Source organism: Camellia sinensis, chromosome 7 (assembly GCF_055761805.1).
Source record: "Camellia sinensis isolate YWXY chromosome 7, ASM5576180v1, whole genome shotgun sequence".
In the NCBI taxonomy this organism is placed as follows: Eukaryota; Viridiplantae; Streptophyta; class Magnoliopsida; order Ericales; family Theaceae; genus Camellia; species Camellia sinensis.
The window spans coordinates 196,024,587-196,030,816 of record NC_138967.1 but is presented as its reverse complement, the minus strand read 5'-3'; positions in this window follow the sequence as shown (position 1 = coordinate 196,030,816).

The window sequence follows — 6,230 nt, the reverse complement described above, 5'->3', positions numbered from 1 at the left end:
CTTTATCATTGATAAACATGTAACAGAGAATGAAAAATCAACTCCAAAAATTAAAATCAACTCCAAAAATCAAAATCAATTTCATTGTCAATAACAAAGAATGAAAAATCAACTTCAAAAAAAAAAAAAACTAAGCTGGCTTTTCTCTCACATTGATCAAAACTGAAAACAAAAACATAATTCTAAATACACTACAAAACCTTCTCTGAAATCGGAGTCCTTACATATAAATCAAATGAAAAATCAAAAACTTACACTGATTATTAAACTAACCTGATTAAACTCCACTGGAAATCCGAGCTCCAACAAGACTTCAACTTCTACACAATTAACGAAAATCAACTTCTATACGACTACAAAATCCCTATAAAATCTCCATGCAAATCTGCATTATTAAAATTTTCGTCGCCAAGTTCATCCCAAAGTAATCTTCTACAAAAATAGCAACGTAATCTTTAGTTTCCAAAATTGAAAACCACGTATATTATAAAGAAGGGTAAAATAGGTATTTTATAAACTAAAATAACATTGAGGGACCTTAGGCATCAAAAAATATTATTGTTGATCTCTCCTCATACTAACAGTTGGGTAGGGATCTTAGACCAATTTTTCCTAAAATAGACACTCATTTTGATATTAAAAATAATAGTTAAATTAGAAAAAGAATTAGTAATATAAATCTAAAAGTGATTTTCATTATTTTATTTTATTTTTATTTTTATATTTATTTAGAAAATAAAAATATGTATAAATAGAATTACCCAAAATTTATTAAATAAATTAAATATAAATATGTTGTGATTGGGTTAAGTAAAATATATAAATTAAATATGTAGAATATTGATTTGTTTTCTTAAATATTCTTTTTGAATTATTCATGCATAATGTATATAGGTATATAAAATTTAAATTAAATATAAATATTTTTTAATAAATAATTTCATGTTAAATAAAAAATTAAATATAAATTAATATTAAGATATCAATAAGATAGACGAAAAACATAAAATATAAAATAAAATTAATTTGATCCATGCAATGTACATAATTAAGCACATTATGTTCGATTTATTTATTTATTTGTATATCGAGATAATTTTTTTTCAAATATCATAATAATTAAATTAAAATATCAACTATATAAAAGAAATTTGACAACGACAAAACTAAATATACGATGAAAAATAAGTATTTTTTCAAAATAGAGTCTATATAAAATTTATTATTATAATTGAAATTGAATTTATTTAGAACTTTACATAGAAATGAAAAGGGCATGCTGACGTGGCTTTTGTTTAAAAAAAAGTAAGCCTTTAGAATATGTCACATAAGTAAGGGAAAAACACTACTTTTATATATATAGTAGTAGTTGACCATGCAATGCACTTGCTATTTTTTTTTTTTTTAAATATTTGAAGGTACAATATGTGTTATAAAAGAATAATTACAGTATGATTTTAATTATTTATTTTGATAATATTAGCGCTATCGTTCTATAAAATTATTACTTGAATACTTATATATATTAATTTTAGTTAAATTATTTGTGTATTTGGATAATTTTAATTCTATCGTATTATAAAAGTATAATTATCATATAATAATTTTGTATGATATATATTAAACTACAAAATAGTAAAATAAATACTCATTTTAAAATAAAAAATAAGAGTTAAATTAGAAGAAGAATTGGTAACATAAAATTAGAAGTAATTCTAACTATTTAATTTTATATTATATTTATTTGAAAAATAAAAATACGTAGAAATAAAATTATATAAAATTTATTAAAAAAATTAAATATAAATATGTTTTTTATAATATATATATATATATATATATATAATTATAAGATTATAAAATAAACACTCTTAATTAAATTAAAATATCAACTATATTAAAAAATTCAACTACAACTAACCGAAAAAGAATCACATAACAACATCTAAACCTAAAAAGAAAAAATAATGAAATAATCCAAACGATAGATACCCCTTAGGCCCCGTTTGTTGTCCTCTTTCACAGTCCAGAGTGGACTGTGAATGATGAACAGTGCACATACCTCCTGTTTGTTTTGACAATGTTGTACCAGAGTCATAGTCCGTTCGGACTATGAATCCCCTCAAACCAACGGATTAACAATCCTTCATGGGACTTGGTATTGAAAAAAGAAGCCGTTGGGATTATAATGTAAATGACCATACTATCTGTTGGGATCTGGGATCCCGCCCAAGACCTTATAGAAATCATTGCAAGCAGAAAAACACACCCACACACAAGGAGACACAATATTTTACGTGGTTCGGCCCAATGCCTACGTCCACGGGAGAGTAACCGGTTATCACTATACCAATGAGGAGATTACAGAAAGATTACAATAGAGGAGGAGCTCACACTCTCCTCACTCAGACACTCACCCGTCTCCCTCGCTCACACCGAGAGAGACGGTCTCTCCGCCTCACATCTCTCACTCTCTTTGTTGTCTCACGGTTTGCTCACACTTTGCTCTCTCCTCTCAACCTCCATTTATAGGTGAGGGAGTAGGTGGGAGAGCCTTTGGGCAGCCTCCATTCTTGACTCTTCAAGATGGTTGGTGGCCGCCAAGGTGGACTTTGGTTGGTTGCCTTCCCATTGTTGCCAACCAAACTTGACTTGGATGATCACCACACATGGGTGAATTCAACAAATCACCCCCTCAACCCATGTGAGGTGATCCACTGCACACACTGCTGCTAATCTTGTCACGCCCAAATTCAACATAGTCTGCATCTCTTCACTGAGACGCTGCATCCCCTGAAGCTAGAGATAAAACACCAGAGATACAAGAGGAGGAGGGAATCCGACATCCTCAACTCAACTCACACCACTCTCTGATTTGGAGAGAGCCACTGCTCCTATCTCCCACAGATCTCTTCCATGCTTCCTGTCTCGGATGTCTATACCTGCTATCCTTGAACTTGCGCAACCAAAATATCCGACACCCCCTGATTGGATGTCCTGCACCCCCTGCTTGGATGCCCTTGACTATCATGCAACTCCTTGCATGATGAACACTGGAGCAACTAGAAAACTTCAGAGTTTGACACATCAACATCCTCAAGTTTCCTTGCTCGGAGCTTATTTCTGAACAACCAGCCTTTGCCCTTCTGCACTTCTGAACAACCTCCTGGCGTTTCCACATACGCTTGTTGTCTGTGCTGCAATCCCTGATGTTCGGTTCTGTCTCACTTGTCCGTACTGATGTTTGACAGTTAGCCCTTCTGTCAAGACAACTTCCATCGGTCTGTACAAGTTACCACTATGCAACTCCGTGCATAGTGCTCGCACCCATGGCTTCTGGTCTCCCTGCGTCAAGCTTGCTTGAGAGATCTGCATCAACTCTATCATCTGCTGCCATGGAACTAAAGAAACCACCATAGAGAAATAAGACTTGCCACTCCTTGGCACGCACTCTTGCGTTTTACCTGTCTCAATTTCTCTGTCTGGAAGTTCCTGTGAACTGTCAACAACCCGCTGCTGCACACTCTTCTCGCGCCTCTGTACGACACTCTAGCGTACCCTTGCACTGTTGCACGTCTGCAATTGTACATCTGCGCTTAGTATGCTCCTCTGCAACTATTGTTCTACATGTCCACATACCATTAGTACCTTCTCGTATACAGTAGCTCCAACAGCCACAGTATTTCCCTGAGCCTGTACTGGTTGCCAAATCATCTATCCGTCGATGAATGGTCTTCTCTTTTGATTGAACCAGATCCTCCGATCACCTCAACAACCAGGAAAGTTCCCAGGAAAGACTGGTGGGGTCACAACCGGTCCCACTTAAGAACCAGTCTCCTTAGACAGTGTCTTTTTGACAGAACTTTCCTAGACCTTTGATCTTGAGATAATCATGTCTGCAATCCTCTGATCGCCCCTGACCAATCCTGATCTCCCTCGATCTGCCATTTGATCAAGCCTGATCTCCTCTGGTCTTCAATGATCTATCTCAATCTGTATCTGGTTGTCCAATCGGGTCAGAATCTGCCCATTCTAACCTCTTCAGTGAATCCGCAGCGTTCCACAATATCCGGCAACCTTCCTTCGAGTATTGAAGATGGCAAACACCCATGTTTTGACAATCTTTCCAAACCGTTCAGAATTTCACTATTCTGACCTCGCGGTTGCGTCTGGAGCGGTCCGTTTAGCTAGGACCAACCTTCGCTGCATTTCCAGGGACCTCACTGAAAACTATCCCCGAAAGCTGGGCCACACCACAATTTTCTGAAAATGTTGGGCCAAATTGCAATTTTCAGAAGTTCAGGAAATATTCCGTGTTCCAACAGAATATTCCGTCCACTGTCCCTGACCCCGTCTGCCACTCTAATCTGCCTTCTTTTTACAGAAACTCCGTCTCCAAAATCTGACCGTACGGATGTGTCCGGAATACTCCAAATAGTCGGAAACCACTATTGGATCACCAAAAACGGACTCCAAATGGCTTCGATCTAGCCAAAACATTTTTTACGCCTCAGATCTGCGGCTGCACCGTAGCCGCGAAGCACTCGATCCTTCCTCCTGCCTCTGGTTGACTGGTCAACACCACGCTGACGTGGCAAACACGTGGCTGCCACGTGGAAGACACGTGGCGGAGATTATGACACGTCGCTGCTGACGTGGGTCCACATGGCGTGCGCGTGGGCCTGGCGCGTGTCACGGACGCGCGTCTGCTCAGTCACCTTCTTCCTCTCGCCGCGCGTGTGGCGCGTGCCTGCGACTTGGCCGGCGCGCCGGCTTCCTTCACGGCGCGTGGAGGCGCGTGCCGAGACTGGTTCTCACGCGCCTTCTTCAGGCGGCGCGTGGGGGCGCGTGCCAACTCCTCTGGGTGTCTGCTTTATATGGTTGGACTCCTCTTCTCGAGTCCTTGCTCCTGGTATGCTCAAAACCTGATTTCGAGCAACTTGATTTCTGGGCAGTTTCGGACAACACGCTGTTTTTGTTCCGAAACGCCACCGACGAGGCTCTGATACCACTTGTTGGGATCTGGGATCCCGCCCAAGACCTTATAGAAATCATTGCAAGCAGAAAAACACACCCACACACAAGGAGACACAATATTTTACGTGGTTCGGCCCAATGCCTACGTCCACGGGAGAGTAACCGGTTATCACTATACCAATGAGGAGATTACAGAAAGATTACAATAGAGGAGGAGCTCACACTCTCCTCACTCAGACACTCACCCGTCTCCCTCGCTCACACCGAGAGAGACGGTCTCTCCGCCTCACATCTCTCACTCTCTTTGTTGTCTCACGGTTTGCTCACACTTTGCTCTCTCCTCTCAACCTCCATTTATAGGTGAGGGAGTAGGTGGGAGAGCCTTTGGGCAGCCTCCATTCTTGACTCTTCAAGATGGTTGGTGGCCGCCAAGGTGGACTTTGGTTGGTTGCCTTCCCATTGTTGCCAACCAAACTTGACTTGGATGATCACCACACATGGGTGAATTCAACACTATCCACCATATCATCAAACAAAAAAATAGATCCCTCCTCCAAATTTTTAACCACACTAAAAAACAATCAATAATTTCCAAAAAAAAATTCAATTAATTTTCTACTCTTTATTGTAGAAAAGAAGAAAAGAAAAAATAATGGAAATTAAAGAAGAGAAAAGAAAGAAAAAAAGAAAATAGATAATTCAATTGAGAAGAGAAAGTGGAGAAATTTCATAAATCCTGTCTTCTTTTCTCTTCTTCACTCTTCTGCAAAACACGGTCAAGATCGGCATGATCGTCATCGTTGACGGTGATGATCGGCATCGTTGCAGTGAATGACGGTGATGATCGGTGTTGTTGCGTCATCATCGTCGTTGACGGTGAAGATCGGCGTCATCGTCGTCATCGTGGTGCTGATGGATGAAGACAAAACTCTACTTTTGTTTTTTATCAAAGAAGGCAAAGATGATGATGAAATGTGCCAATATTTGAGTGAATAAAATATTATACAATGTTTAAAACCATGCACTGGTTCTGGAAAACCATGGGCTGAACTGTTTGTTTTCTTTTGATTTTCTAATTATTACATAATTTTTCATAATAATATTTTTATAAAATATAATTTAACATAATTTTTTAAAGAGGGTTGTGGAGTCTCAAAAAAAGGGGTCCTAAGTATTTTTCATAATTTAATATAATAATATTTTTATAAAATATAATTTTTAATATTAAAATATATCAAACACAATTTTTCATA